This window comes from Bufo bufo, chromosome 2 (genome assembly GCF_905171765.1).
Source record: "Bufo bufo chromosome 2, aBufBuf1.1, whole genome shotgun sequence".
Taxonomy (NCBI): Eukaryota; Metazoa; Chordata; class Amphibia; order Anura; family Bufonidae; genus Bufo; species Bufo bufo.
The window spans coordinates 596,430,738-596,447,536 of record NC_053390.1 but is presented as its reverse complement, the minus strand read 5'-3'; positions in this window follow the sequence as shown (position 1 = coordinate 596,447,536).

The following is a 16,799-nucleotide window of genomic DNA, read 5'->3' as shown; positions in this document are numbered from 1 at the left end:
TGCACCCCAGTAAGCAAAAAGCTGTATTTCTGGCCTAAATGTGACACTCACTTATGCACGTCTAATCCTAGATGTGGACTATATGAAACAGATGGGGTTTTTTCACCCCAGTAAGCAAAAAGCTGTATTTCTGGCCTAAATGTGACACTCACTTATGCACGTCTAATCCTAGATGTGCACTATATGAAACATATGTTTTTTTTTCACCCCAGTATGCCCCAGTATGAGAAAGCCGTATTTGTGGCCTAAATTTCTCAGTCACTTATGCACGTCTAATCCCAGATGTGCAGTATATCAAGGGGTTTTATGTTAGCATACAAGGTTTGTATTGTATAAGCAACAACCACTGTATGTCATTGCTATATGCCTAGTATATTGTATGGTCACTAGATGGCAGTGTTGCATTTGTGTAACTTCCTGTTTTTCTATCCTTCAATAAAACAGTTAGTGCTCGTGCAGTTACCGAGCAGAGGTCAGTTAAACCTGAAAGACTGTCTGCCTGTTCTTTGTTTAGCCTCAGAAAGTATTTCTAACTGGTTATGGGCCCAGGACATGCTACAGAAGCCCTGTACATAACACAGATTACCTCTGGATAAAACCAGATACAGTGAGCTAAAGCAATTGAGTGCAGGAGACATCAACAGAAAGGCAAACAGCAGAAATGGCTGCCACCATCCCCTCAGCAAAGTTTTCCATCGCAAATCTGACAAATCAGAACTACCAATCCTGGAAATTTAAGATGAAAATGCTGCTTATAAGAGAAGGTACGTGGAAATGTATAAATAAACCCAGACCTGTACAGCCCACAGAAGAGTGGTTAGACAGAGATCAGAAAGCCCAGAGCACAATCTCTCTGTGCATAGATGATGATCAAATCATACATATATGTAACTGTCAAACTGCTAAAGACATGTGGGAAGGATTACAAAAAGTGCATGAAAGAGTTAATCTCAGTAATAAACTGTATTTAATCAGAAAACTGTATCAGACTAAGCTACAGAAAGACCAAGACATGCAGGACTACATAAGACAGACCTTAGAAATGGTGGAGAGACTGAGAGGGATTGGAGAAGATATAAAAGATTTCCATGTTGCAGCGTTATTGTTAAGTGGACTTCCTGAAAGTTATGAGACACTTGTCACAGCACTGGATGCACGTCCAGATGATGAACTGACACTGGAATATGTTAACCCCTTAAGGACACAGCCTTTTTACACCTTAGGACCAGGCCATTTTTTGAAAATCTGACCAGAGTCCCTTTAAGTGCTGATAACTTTAAAACGCTTTGACTTATCCAGGCCGTTCTGAGATAGTTTTTTCGTCACATATTGTACTTCATGACACTGGTAAAATGGAGTCAAAAAAATAATTTTTTTTGCACCAAAAAATACCTAATTTAACAAAAATTTGGAAAAATTTGCAAATTTCAAAGTTTCAGTTTCTCTACTTCTGTAATACATAGTAATACCCCCAAAAATCGTGATGACTTTACATTCCCCATATGTCTACTTCATGTTTGAATTGTTTTGGGAATGATATTTTATTTTTTGGGGATGTTATAAGGCTTAGAAGTTTAGAAGCAAATCTTGAAATTTTTCAGAAATTTACAAAAACTCAATTTTTAGGGACCAGTTCAGGTCTCAAGTCACTTTGCGAGGCTTACATTATAGAAACCACCCAAAAATGACCCCATCTAAGAAACTACACCCTCAAGGTATTCAAAACTGATTTTGCATACGTTGTTAACCCTTTAGGTGTTGCACAAGAGTTATTGGCAAATGGGGAGGAAATTTGAGAATTTTATTTTTTTGTCTAATTTTTCATTTTAAACCCATTTTTTTCACTAACAAACCAAGGGTTAACAGCCAAACAAGACTGTATCTTTATTGCCCTGACTCTGCCGTTTACAGAAACACCCAATATGTGGCCGTAAACTACTGTACGGCCACACAGCGGGGCGTAGGGTGAATGGTGCGCCGTTTGGTTTTTGGAGGGCTGATTTTGCTGGACTGTTTTTTTGGCACCATGTCCCATTTGAAGCCCCCCTGATGCACCCCTAGATTATAAACTCCATAAAAGTAACCCCATCTAAGAAACTACACCCCTAAAGGTATTCAAAACTGATTTTACAAACTTTGTTAACCCTTTAGGTGTTGCACAAGATTTAATGGAAAATAGAGATACAATTTCAAAATTTCACTTTTTTGGCAGATTTTCCATTTTAATATTTTTTTTCCAGTTACAAAGCAAGGGTTAACAGCCAAACAAAACTCATTATTTATGGCCCTAATTCAGTAGTTTACAGAAACACCCCATATGTGGCCGTAAACTACTGTACGGGCACACGGCAGGGCGCAGAAGGAAAGGAATGCCATACGGTTTTTGGAAGGCAGGTTTTGCTGGACAGTTTTTTTTTACACCATGTCCCATTTGAAGCCCCCCTGATGCACCCCTAGAGTAGAAACTCCAAAAAAGTGACCCCATTTTAGAAACTACGGGATAGGTTGGCAGTTTTGTTGGTACTAGTTTAGGGTACATATGATTTTTGGTTGCTCTATATTACACTTTTTGTGCGGCAAGGTAACAAGAAATAGCTTTTTTGGCATCGTTTTTTTTGTTATTTACAACATTCATCTGACAAATTAGATCATGTGGTAATTTTATAGAGCAGGTTGTCACGGACGCGGCGATACCTAATATGTATACAATTTTTTTTATTTATGTAACAAAAAAAATGTTTTAATGTCTCCATAGTCTAAGAGCCATAGTTTTTTCAGTTTTTGGGCGATTATCTTAAGTAGGGTCTCATTTTTTGCGAGATGAGATGACGGTTTGATTGGCATCTATTTTGGGGTGCGTATGACTTTTTGATTGCTTGCTATTACACTTTTTGTGACGTAAGATGACAAAAAATTGCTTTTTTTACACCGTTTTTATTTTTATTTTTTTTACGGTGGTCATCTGAAAGGTTAGATCATGTGATATTTTTATAGAGCCGGGCGATACGGACGCGGCGATACCTAATATGTATACTTTTTTTTTATTTATGTAAGTTTTACACAATGATTTCATTTTTGAAACAAAAAAAATCATGTTTTAGTGTTTCCATAGTCTAAGAGCCATAGTTTTTTCAGTTTTTGGGCGATTATCTTGGGTAGGGTATGATTTTTGCGGGATGAGATGACGGTTTGATTGTTACAATTTTGGCGTACATGCGACTTTTTTGATCACTTTTATTACCTTTTTTGGGAAGTAAGGTGGGCAAAATTTCAATTTCATCATAGTTTTTTATTTTTTATTTTTATGGCGTTCACCGTTCGGGTAAAGTAACATGACCGTTTTATAGATCAGGTCGTTACGGACGCGGCGATACCAAACATGTGTAGGGAATTTTATTTTTTTCATTTTTTATCAGTGATAAATGTGTTTTTTGATTTTTACTTTCTTTTCACTTTTATTTTGACCCAGACCCACTTGGTTCTTGAAGATCCAGTGGGTCTGATGTCTGTATATTACAGTACAGTACAATATATATTGTACTGCACTGTATTTTACTTACACTGAACAGATCTATGCCTTTAGCACAGATCTGTTCAGCACCATGGACAGCAGGACGCCTGAGAGGCGTCCTGTTGCCATGGGAACCTTCCCCGTCTGCTCAGTTCTGGTCAGAACTTCGCAGACGGGGAAGGGTAAGGAGGGGATCTGTCGGGGGGCTGTCTGGGGGCTCTCTCCCTCCCCATCGGGGGGATGCAAAGGCACAGCAGCCCCCCGATGGGAGAGGGAGGGAGCTCCCTGCGCTGTTAACCTTTTCCATACAGCGGTCCGTACGGACCGCTGTATGGAAAGGGTTAAACGGCTGACATCGCATCGCAGATGTCAGCCGTTTATACCAGGGTGCCAGCAATGTGCTGGCACCCTGGTATACCCACTAGAAACCAACGATTATACAAGGGGAGGCGGGCGGGGGATCGCGATCCCGCCTGCCGCACCGCCCGCCTCCCGCACCGCCCACACCGCCCGCAACCCTCCCCCTGCACCTCCCGCCACCATAAAATCATTCGGGGGTGCAGGGGGGGTGAATAAAACGTTTTTTTAGGCATATAAAGTTTCTGATCCCCGCGGTCAGGGACCGCGGGGACCAGAAACTGCAGAAATCGCAGCAAACCGCAGGTCTGAATTGACCTGCGGTTTGCCACGATCGCCGACATGGGGGGGTCACGGGACCCCCCCGCGCATTTAGCCTAGGTGCCTGCTCAATGATTTGAGCAGGCACCGGGTTCCGATCACAGCCAGCCGCACGGCAGTGATCGAAAATACCTTAAGTACCAGGGCACAAGGGCGTACCTGTACGCCCTATGTCCTTAAGAGGTTAAAGGCAAGCTTGTGGATGAATACAAGCGCAAAACAGAAAGCATGAGTAATGCAAGTGTGTGTTCAGAGACTGCTTTAAAGATGAAATACAAAAATAAAAGCAGTAATGTGCAGCTAGAAAAGCGGGAATGCTTTGTGTGCAAAAAGCCAGGACACCTAAAGGCAGATTGTAGAATCTGGAAAGCTAGAATGCAAAAACAAAGTGGATTGCAACAAGCTAAGAATGTCATAGAAACAAAGGAGTATGCATTCGGATCCAAAAATGGTGTCACCTCTGTGCAAGTGTGGTGTGTGGACTCAGGTGCTACAAGCCACATGACAAATGACCGACATTTCTTCACTCAGCTTGATGAAAGCAGAACAGAAAGGATAACTACAGCTAATAGACAACTCATGAAATCAGTGGGAATAGGAGATGGTTTTCTATACTGTCCTATCTCTCCAGATATCACTAGAAAGATCCATATGAGGAATGTTCTGTATGTGCCAGATCTTGACAGCAACCTTTTGTCAGTAAAGAAACTCACTAACCAAGGCAATGTAGTCACATTTCAGGGTGACAGTTGTATCATCACAAAAGGGGATTGCTTGCTTGCAAAGGCTAAAATCAGAGATGAACTATATCAGCTGAACTGCAGTGAAATGGTTAAAACAGCCAAAGAGGATAAACATTCAAACTGCATCCACACTTGGCACAGACGATTCGGGCACAGAAGTTCTAATACAATAAAGAAAATAGTTGAGAATAACTATGCAAGTGGTATTAAGATGAATCCATGTGATCAAACAATGATCTGCACCAGCTGTATTAAAGGAAAAATGTTTAGGACATCTTTTCCCAAGCAGACCAGCAGCAAAACTCAAAATCCTCTGCACTTAATACATTCAGATCTTTGTGGTCCAATGAAAACTATAACTCCAGGAAAGAAAAAGTACTTCCTGACCTTTATTGATGATTACTCCAGATATACCACAGTATTTCTACTTCACAATAAGGATGAAGTGCCAGAGAAATTAGAAGAGTATCTCGCCCAAGTAAGTAATACATTTGACAGGATGCCCAGAGTACTACGAACAGATAATGGCTCAGAATATACAAGTGGTAAAACACAAGTCATCCTCAGGAAACATGGAATAATGTTCCAAACAACTGTTCCATATAACCCAGAGCAAAATGGAGTTGCAGAGAGAATGAACCGCACACTGTGTGGAAGTGGGATGAGCATGCTATTTGATGCCGATATGCCAACTACATACTGGGGAGAAGCTATCATGACTGCATGTTATCTTCAAAATCAACAACAACAAAAACTCCATATGAACTGTGGAACAAAAAGAAACCAGATTTAAGACACATCAGAATTTTTGGAAGTAAAGCCTATGTACACATTCCAAAAGAAAAACGTACAAAATGGGATGCATGTGCAAAAGAAGGAGTACTTGTGGGTTACAGTGAATCTCAAAAAGGATACAGGATTTTACATCGAGACACAAACAAGGTAACAGTCAGCAGAAGTGTGATTATTGATGAAAGTTCTGTGTGTTTAAAGTTTGAACAACTGACACAAACTATTGAAACTGAAAAAGAATCAACATCAGTCACTCAAGAAGATAAGGAAAGTGACACAGAAATAGAAATTACTGAAGAAAAATCAAAAGCTGAAACTGAACCAGAGATACCTTCAGTCAGAAGATCAACCAGAACCAATAAAGGTGTTCCAGCTGAACGTTTATCTTACATAGCTCGCAGAGCCGTTCAAACTGAACCAGGTTCATGGAAAGAGATGCAGAAACTGCCAATGCATGAGAAACAAATGTGGAATAAAGCCGCTGATGAAGAAATGACATCACTCAATGATCTCCAGACATGGACACTTTCAGAGCTCCCTCACGGTAAACATGCCATAGGATGTAAATGGGTTTTTAAAACCAAATGTAACTCTGAAGGGAAAGTCTGTCGGTACAAGGCAAGGCTGGTTGCTAAAGGTTACTCACAGAAGTTCGGTGAGGACTATGATGCTACTTTTGCTCCAGTTGCTAAACAAAGTACTTTCAGAACACTTATGACAGTGGCTGCCATGCGTTCAATGATTGTGAAACATCACAATATTAAGACAGCTTTTCTTAATGGTGATATTGAAGAAGAAATTTACATGTCTCAGCCAGAAGGATATGTGAAAAAGGGACAAGAGCACCTTGTCTGCAAGTTGGAAAAATCCCTTTACGGCCTTAAACAATCAGCTCGAGTATGGAACTTGAAGATTAATCAAGTTTTACTAAATGAAGGATTTACAAGAAGAAAAGCTGATCCGTGCCTATACACTAAACAAGTAGACGCTGAATGGATGTACCTGCTAATTTATGTGGATGACCTGATCATTGCTCACAAAAACAGCGATGAAATTGCAAAGTTAACAGGAATACTCAATAAGCACTTTGAAACTAAAGACCTAGGTGAAGTGACATATTATCTTGGAATGGACATCCAGCGTGAGAAAGATGGAAGTTTCCTGTTCAACCAGAGTGCAAAAATTGAATCTATTCTTCAGCAATTCAACATGACAGAGGCCAAAGGAACAAGCACACCTATGGATACAGCCTATCCAAAGTTAGAAGGAGAAGATGATCTTCTCACATCTAATGAACAATACAGACAAGCAGTGGGGGCACTTCTTTACATTGCAACCACTACACGTCCAGATATTGCAGCTGCCATGTCTCTTCTATGCAGGCGAGTTGATAAACCACGTCAAAGAGATTGGAATGCAATTAAAAGAGTTATGAGATATCTGAAACAGACAAAAGACTTAAGTTTGAAACTGTCAGCAAGTGGTGACTTAAACCTCATGGGATATGTGGACTCCGATTGGGCAGGTGACCACAGCAAACGCAAATCCACAAGTGGTTACTTATTAAAATTAGGAAACAGTCCTATATCTTGGTCCAGTAAGAAACAGATGTCAGTGGCATTGTCTTTTACAGAAGCTGAATACATATCTGCAGCTTATGCCAGTCAAGAAATTGTGTGGTTACAGCAATTACTCAAGGATCTTGGGGAAGCAACATCAGAACCTACCGTCTTATTTGAGGACAATCAGGCTTGCATTAAGCTTACAACAAGTGAAAAGATTAGTGCAAGAACTAAGCACATCGACGTCAGACATCATTACATTCATGACTTAGTTGATCAGAAAGTGATTGTACTTGTGTATTGTGAGTCTGAAAAAATGAATGCTGATGCTCTGACAAAGCCACTCGCTAGAAACAGATTTGAGGATCTTAGATCAGAAATGGGACTGACATAGATAGTAGTTGTTGAGTGGGGGTGTTAGCATACAAGGTTTGTATTGTATAAGCAACAACCACTGTATGTCATTGTTATATGCCTAGTATATTGTATGGTCACTAGATGGCAGTGTTGCATTTGTGTAACTTCCTGTTTTTCTATCCTTCAATAAAACAGTTAGTGCTCGTGCAGTTACCGAGCAGAGGTCAGTTAAACCTGAAAGACTGTCTGACTGTTCTTTGTTTAGCCTCAGAAAGTATTTCTAACATTTTATAACCCCAGTAACCAAAAAGACGGATTTGTGGCCTAAATGTGACACTCACTTATGCAGGTCTAATCCCAGATGTGCAGTATATCAGAGGGTTTTTTAACCCCAGTAAGCAAAAAGCCGTATTTGTGGCCTAAATGTGACACTCACTTATGCAGGTCTAATCCCAGATGTGCAGTATATCAGAGGGTTTTTATAACCCCAGTAACCAAAAAGCCGGATTTGTGGCCTAAATGTGACACTCACTTATGCACGTCTAATCCCAGATGTGCAGTATATCAAATGGTTTTTAAAACCCCAGTTTATGTTAATTCTGTGTGGGCTGTGTTGTGTATATACACCGTAGGTAGTAAAAGGATTTCTGTTTACATTTGTATAAGGAAAAATGCAATTTTGCTGAAACAAATTACTTTACTTGAAAAAAGTATAATATCGGGAGGGGGGGGGGGGGGGGCGGAGCTTGCGCCGGATAGTGATGGTCGCATAGTTCTTTGCTCTGCTAGGAGATACGTCCCTAACGCCAGCTATTTTTAGCATACAGAGGCGAGAATGGTCAAAATCGGGTAACCCAGGCAAGGGGACCCTCCTGCTTCCTCCAAAGGCCAGATATCTGGAGGAGACATGGAGAAATTCCTGAAAAAAGCTGCAGCAACGGTCGCTGCCAGGGAGCCCAAGATGGCGCCGACCCCGCAGCCCAAAACCCTGAAGCGCGCTCCTGTACAATCGGAGGGAGAAAGTGAATCTGAAGACACCCAGGCCTGCTCCGACCTACCGATTACAAGAAAGTATCTTGACCGCGCTCTCAACAGGGTTATGGAGCCGATCCTGGCGGAGCTCGCAGCTTGCAGACAGGAGGTGAGACATATCGGGTAGCGGGTGGAAGCCCTGGAATCACACCAAGTAGTATCTCTGAACCACCAGTCCGCGGTATCGGCCTCTCTCCGCCGGTGTTCTACTTACCTTAATGATCTCCATAGCGCACTAGAGGATCAGGAGAATAGGGGGCGCCAAAATAATTTGAGATTTAGAGGAGTCCCTGAATCGGTCCTCCCTGGGGACATTACAGCAACCATAATTACAATAAGCGGATCACTGCTGGGCCCGGATTTCCAACAAGATGTTATCATAGAAAGAGCGCATAGAGCCCTGAGACCCAAACCTAAGCCAACAGAACCGCCCAGAGACATCATCTGTAAGTTCCTGAATTTTCAAGTAAAGACCGCCATCTTAGAAGCTGCACGCAATCACCCTGACCTTGCTTTTGAGGATTCAAAGCTGGAAGTTTATCAGGACTTGGCTCCCTCAACACTGAAAAAGCGCAGGGCCCTCAAGCCGCTGACAGATTGGCTCCGGTCCAATAAGGTCCTCTATCGTTGGTCCTTTCCTTTCGGAATTACCTTTTCATTTGCTGGCAAGAGAGTCAACATATCCTCTTTCTCGGATCTTACCTCAGCCTTTGACCTCCTGAATATTTCACCGCTACCCATAGAAAACTGGGAACTTTTTCAAGATTTGCATGACCTGCCAGACCTCCCTAAAGCGGTCCCATTCGAAGTGATGCGTACCCCGAAATCGTCTCGCTCTAAGAAAAGAAGCCTTCAACTCACCCCTAGAAGCCTTTCTCAAGATCAATAATTGGTCAAGTGATTCCTCTCTTCTACCTGCTTAGTTATGCTGTCATTTGATAGTTATATTCTAAACTTGCCTTCTATTATGGCTTCATAATGTATATTGTATAATATATCAATAGGCACTACCCATTCTTGCCGTCTTTCAGCCCTATACTGGGCGTTATACGTTCTCCACATCGGTCAATAGACCAGTTACCCCCTACATGCTTATGACATATTTAATTATGTTTGTTTTCTTTTTATTTGTTGATTTAACTCGTTTTGTGCTGTTTCTTACCCCATTTCCTTCCCAAGGTATCTGCCTCTTCTTTTAGTACAGTATGAGTTCCTCCTCCATATGACTATTATACCATACCAACTGGCGGATCATCTAAACATGATTGCTCTCTCTTGGAGGAAGCCTCTTCAGCTACAAGGTAACGCCACACATCTCACATGCAATGGCTGACTTACTCGTAGCTTCTTATAATGTTAAGGGCTTTCACTCCCCTTCCAAACGGAGTCAAGTCTTTACCATCCTAAGGAAAGCTAGAGCTGGAGTGGTATTCCTTCAGGAGACGCACTTCCGTTTCAACCATTACCCTGACATGCGGTTCTCTCACTATTCCAATTGGTATCACTGTGGGGGCAGCTCCTCAGCCTCTAGCGGAGTTAGTATAGGGTTTCAAGGGAAGATTCCCTTTAAATATGTAGACCAAATTTTAGACCCTGACGGAAGATTTATCTTGATCAAGGGTACTATAGGTCCGCAAACATACACTTTTATCAACCTATATGCCCCCAACTCTAACCACTCTGGCTGGATTTCTAACATCTTCTCTATTATTGAACCCTTCAAAGAAGGGATAGTAATCCTGGGGGGAGATCTAAACGTGGCTATGAATCCGCAAACAGACATTTCTTCACACAAATCGTCCCTTTCTAACAAGTCTCTTAAAACCATTAGAAACACATTCTGGAATCTTCATCTGATAGATGTATGGCGCTCTCACCACCCTAATACCTTAGACTTTACTTTCTACTCCCCAATGCATGGCACATATCACCGACTTGATTATTTGTTTATTTCTAAGGAACATTTGCATCTCTGTAAGGACTCATCTATAGGCTCCATACATATCTCAGACCACTCCCCCATTTTCATCTCAGTATCAGCCCCAAATCAAACTCCATTATGGTTCAACTGGCGCCTGAATGAATCCCTATTGGGTTACCAGGAGTCAGTAGATCTAATTTCCAAACACATCACTGAATACTTTGCTCTGAATAAAAGTTCTGATATTTCTGTAAACACCTTATGGGATGCACACAAACCTGTAATCAGAGGACAATTTATTAATATCGGCTCCCACCAGAAAAAACTGAGAGAAAAAGAAATAGATGAAATCCTAAAAAACATACAGAGAATTGAATCTAGCCATAAAAAAAGACTCCTCTGATCCCCAACTACAAGACCTATCAGAACTTAGAGCTAAACTTAGATCCATATTAATATCTAGAGCGGCCAAATTTTACATGAATTCCCAACATAAATTCTATGCACATGGAGACAAAGCACCAAATTTTTAATGAATAGGATCAAAGGGAGAAGATCTTCAAACTATGTTCATCAGCTATCCTCACATGAAGGGAAACCTATCTTCTCTGCCAGTCAGATCGCTGCCCAATTTAGATCCTTTTACAATGACCTTTATAACCTCCCCTCAAAAAATGCCCCAGAAACACATACCTCTGCCATTTTAGTTTTCTTAGAGGCGTCCAACATCCCAACCATCTCATCCAAGCAGAAATTAACACTAGAAGCTCCTTTCACTTTAAATGATCTTAAAAAAGCTATGCACCAAATCCCTTCCGGAAAATGTCCAGGCCCGGACGGTTTTCCGTTATCTTATTATAAAACTTTCCATGAACCTCTTCTCCCACATCTTCTAGAAGTTTGTAATCAGACACTTATAGGAATCCCTTTATCAAGAGATATGACTGCGGCCCACATCACCCTTATACCTAAAGAGGGAAAAGACACCAAACAGTGCTCTAATTATAGGCCCATATCCCTCCTGAACATAGACCTCAAACTCCTGGCCAAAATGTTAGCCAACAGATTAGCTATCCTTCTACCCCAACTTGTTCATGGAGATCAGGCGGGCTTTATCCGCAACAGAGAAGGCAAAGACAATACCACTAGGGTAATAAACACCCTATGTCACGCCAAGCGGATATCTTCTCCTCTGCTTCTCCTCAGCACGGATGCTGAAAAAGCATTCGATAGGGTGAACTGGTTGTATTTAAAACACGCTCTGTTGAGATTTGGCCTTCCTGAATCCTTTGTCCAAGCTACTTTTTCCATGTATGAACAAGCAACGGCCTCGGTCCTGGTAAATGGAAATTTATCCCCCCCTTTTCCTATTAGAAATGGGACTCGCCAGGGATGCCCCTTATCACCTCTCTTATTTATCCTAGCATTAGAGCCGCTCCTTTCCACCATAAGATTGGACCAGGAGATTGTAGGTCTATGTTTGGGAGGCAGGGAACAAAAAATTGCTGCATTCGCAGATGACGTCCTTATGATGACGGTTAATCCGAAGATCTCTTTACCTCTCATTCAGTTTCATCTTGAGACGTATAGCAACATCTCTGACTTCAAAATCAACGCCAATAAGTCGCTAGTCCTCTGTGTAGGCATCCCACACATAACTAAACACCAATTGATGGTAGACTCCCCTTTTAATTGGTCCTCTCCCACCATCACTTATCTAGGGGTTAAGAGTAGCCCTGAAATAGCTGACCTCTTTGCCCTCAACTATATCCCTTTAAAAAACTCACTACTTGAAGCCATTGACAACTTGGCCCGTTCTAACCCAACTTTGTCTTGGTTTGGCCGCAAAAACCTCCTCTCATCCTTAATACTCCCCCGTCTTACCTACTTACAACAAGTTCTACCCATTCCCGTCCCCAAACACTACTATAACGCAATCATTAAAAAGTTCAGATCCTTTTTATATGGAACAATAAGAAAGCGAGACTTTCTTTTGCTCTCCTCACTAAGTCTAAACACGCAGGGGGAATAGGTTTGCCAAACCCAGAACTTTATGGCAGGGCTATTCTTCTCTCTTGTGCAGTTGCCTGGCTACACCCTCTTTTATCTTCATCAGCAGTGGAAATAGAACTAGACATCTTGAACAGCCCAGCCAGAGCACTCCTTCTAGGATGTAAACAGGTCCTCCCCGGTTCATTGTCTCACTACCCAATTATTAAAGCTACTATTGAGGCATGGAAGTGGCTTTCCTCCTCACATTGCTCCATCCCATTCCCATCTCCTCTACTATCAGTAAAGGATGTCTTAAATACGGCCCCAGTTACCTTGAGAACCTCGACTTCCCAAAGGCTGATGGCCTCCTCAACCTCTATATTCTCACTGGCACTACCCACGGGAGAGTGGATGGATTTAGAAGCCACAAATGCTTTGCTTAACCCTCATCTGCGGGACTTTCTTTCTGTTGCTTATCTCAGAGCTTACCTAAAACAACATGTCAAACTAGGTGATTTAATGCGCCCTCTGGTATGGTTTGAGGCATTGACATCCCTTCACCCTGCACCCAGGAAGCTTACCTCACAGATCTATAGTAAGCTACGGCTACCACCTCTGATTGTCTCACAAAGGATGGCTTGACTATGGGAATTAGACTTGAATATCAGTATATCTTTTGAATTCCTACCCAAACAGCTGGATTCTCCCCACCGTGCCTCCCGCTGTGTCCGAATTCAGGAAAATAGCTATAAGATCCTCACCAGATGGTACAATACGCCAGATAAGACCTCAAAATACTCTGAATCTGCTTCGGACACGTGCTGGAGGTGCCTTGGGGCGAAAGGGACCTTTCTCCATATTTGGTGGACATGCCCACTCATCTATAAATGGTGGAGCGAGATCTTCCCAGTTGCTAACAAAATTTGCGGTACCTTGTTCCAACCATCCCCGCAGATTGCACTTCTATCCCTCTCCCAAGGAAAGGAACACTTAAAATTGCCCTATGTCTTCACGCAATTACTGATAGCGGCCCGTCTTTTGCTCCCTAAACTCTGGCTACAACTCGCAGTCCCAACCATGGAACAGTGGATCCATAAAATAGATCAACTTTATAGGTTTGAGGAGTTATCCTCTTGGGAAACACGTACACACATGACTTTCCTCAAGAAGTGGTCCCCTTGGACTAAATACAGAGCTCCAAAAATCTTAGCGAATCCTAACAGCTCTTGAGTGCATTAAGTCGTTACAAAATGACTCACAGTTCCGTACTATATTACACAGCACACCATCCATGATACGACCTTTCCAAACCTGCTGCACAGTCAATTTTCGCTTTTCCTAGCGATATTGGTAGCTCTTAGCTCTCACTCCTGCACATCTCTCTCCTGTACATCTCACTCAAATCTGTCAGTTTTTGATCCACTTGCTGAATTGTCACTGCTGTATTCTCATAACTGTTGTGATGCACTCAATCTGTACTCTTAACTATTATTGCAAGGCCTGCGTGCCTATACCTTGGTATCTTGTTAACCCCGGTTTATATATGAAAATTTACAATAAAAATATAAATAAAAAAAATAAATAAAAAAAAGTATAATATCTACTGAAGTTATAATTATTGTTAATTTGGCAATTTTATGTAACAATGTAAGTTTATAGTATTAGGTATATGCAGCTGTGTTCAAATAATAGCAGTGTGTTTGAAAAAAGTAAATACAGCTTAAAATCCTTCTAATAGCTTTTATTTCCATACACACAAATGCATTGGGAACAGTACACATTATATTCCAAATCAAAACATGAAGAAAAATATATCAAATTTGTGTTGTTCCTCTAAAGAAATTGAAGAAAAGTGAATATTAGACTGTTCAAAAAATAGCAGTGTTTGTATTCTCCTTTACAAACTCAAACATTCACTATATAAACTGAAAATTTTTAGGAAATTTTGCTTTCCTTTCAATCACTTAACTAATATTTAGTTGTATAACCACTGTTTCTGAGAACTGCTGTACATCTGTGTTGCATGGAGTCAACCAACTTCTGGCACCTGTGAACAGGTATTCCAGCCCAGGATGATTGGACTACATTCCACAGTTCTTCTCTATTTCTTGGTTTTGCCTCAGAAACGGCATTTTTTATGTTATCCCACAAGTTTTCTATTGGATTAAAATCCGGGGACTGGGCTAGCCACTACTAGAGTTGAGCGGACACATGGATGTTTGGGTTCGGCCGAACTTGAAAAAAAAGTTCGGGTTCGGGACCCGAACTTGACCCCGAACCCGAACCCCATTGAAGTCAATGGGGACCCGAACTTTTGGCCACTAAAATGGCTCTAAAATAGCCCTGGAAAGAGCTAGATGGCTGCAAAATGTGCTTAAGAGCATGGCAAATGCTCTGCAAACAAATGTGGATAGGGAAATGAATTAAAAAAACATAAAAGACCTTAAAAAAAAATATTAGGAATGATGTAGGAGGAAGAGGTTGAGGAGGCGGTGAATGGGTGGATGTGGCCGTGTAGGCTCACGTGGCGGTCTAGGTGAAAGCGGCGGCGAAGGAGGAATAGGTAGCCAACACAGATGTGTGTTATTTTGCATTTTTACATAGGGGTAACCCCCGAAAATATTGGGACATATATTAAAAAAAAAGGAATACTGTAAGTGCACTTGAGTACAAGGATGGATGGTTGAGGCTGTTAGAACTGTCTATTCTGCACAAGGTACAGACAAGTCTTGTGAGATCCAGGCCTGGTTCATTTTAATGAACGTGAGATTGTCCACGTTGGCTGTGGACAGGCGGCTGCGTCTGTCTGTAATGACGCCTCCTGCCATGCTAAATACACGTTCAGAGAGTACACTGGCTGCAGGGCAGGCCAGCACCTCCAAGGCATACAGGGCAAGCTCTGGCCATGTGGACAATTTGGAGACCCAGAAGTTGAATAGGGCAGAACCATCAGTCAGTACGTGTAGTCGTGTGCACAGGTACTGTTCCACCATGTTGTTCAAATGCTGCCTCCTGCTAACACGCTCCATATCAGCAGTTTGGGCCGGTTGTTGCGGCGAGGTGACAAAGCTTTTCCACATGTCGGCCATGCTAACCCTGCCTTCTGAGGTGCTGGCGCTGACACAGCTGTGTTGGCGACCTCTTCCTCCTCCCCTGCCTTCACCTTGTGCTTCCACTTGTCCCCCGGCGTCAGTCGGTAATGCTCTCAGGAGCGAGTCTACCAGCGTGCGCCTGTAGTCGCGCATCTTCCGATCACGCTCCAGTGAGGGAAATAAGGACGCCACATTGTCTTTGTAACGGGGATCCAGCAGGGTGGCCACCCAGTAGTCCGCACACGTTAAAATGTGGGCAACTCTGCTGTCGTTGCGCAGGCACTGCAGCATGTAGTCGCTCATGTGTGCCAGGCTGCCCAGAGGTAAGGACAAGCTGTCCTCTGTGGGAGGCGTATCGTCTGCGTCCTCCGTATCACCCCAGCCACGCACCAGTAATGGGCCCGAGCTGCGTTGGCTGCCACCGCGCTGTGAACATGCTTCATCCCCATCCTCCTCCTCCTCCTCCTCCTCCAGTAGTGGGCCCTGGCTGGTCACATTTGTACCTGGCCTCTGCTGTTGCAAAAATCCTCTTTCTGAGACACTTCTAAAAGACTGGCCTGAAAGTGTTAGAGATGACCCCTCTTCCTCCTCCTCGTCCTGGGCCACATCCTCTTCCATCATCGCCCTAAGTGTTTTCTCAAGGAGACATAGAAGTGGTATTGTAACACTGATAACGGCGTCATCGCCGCTGGCCATGTTGGTGGAGTACTCGAAACAGCGCAACAGGGCACACAGGTCTCGCATGGAGGCCCAGTCATTGGTGGTGAAGTGGTGCTGTTCCGCAGTGCGACTGACCAGTGCGTGCTGCAGCTGAAACTCCACTTTGGCCTGCTGCTGCTCGCACAGTTTCTCCAGCATGTGCAAGGTGGAATTCCACCTGGTGGGCACGTCGCATATGAAGCGGTGAGCGGTAAGGCCGAAGTTACGCTGTAGAGCAGACAGCCAAGCGGCGGCAGGATGAGAACGCCGGAAGTGCGCACAGACGGCCCGCACTTTATGCTGCAGCTTTGACATATCGTGGTAGTTGTGAATGAATTTCTGCACCACCAAATTCAGCACATGCGCCAGGCAAGGGATGTGCGTCAAACCGGCTAGTCCTAGAGCTGCAACGAGATTTCG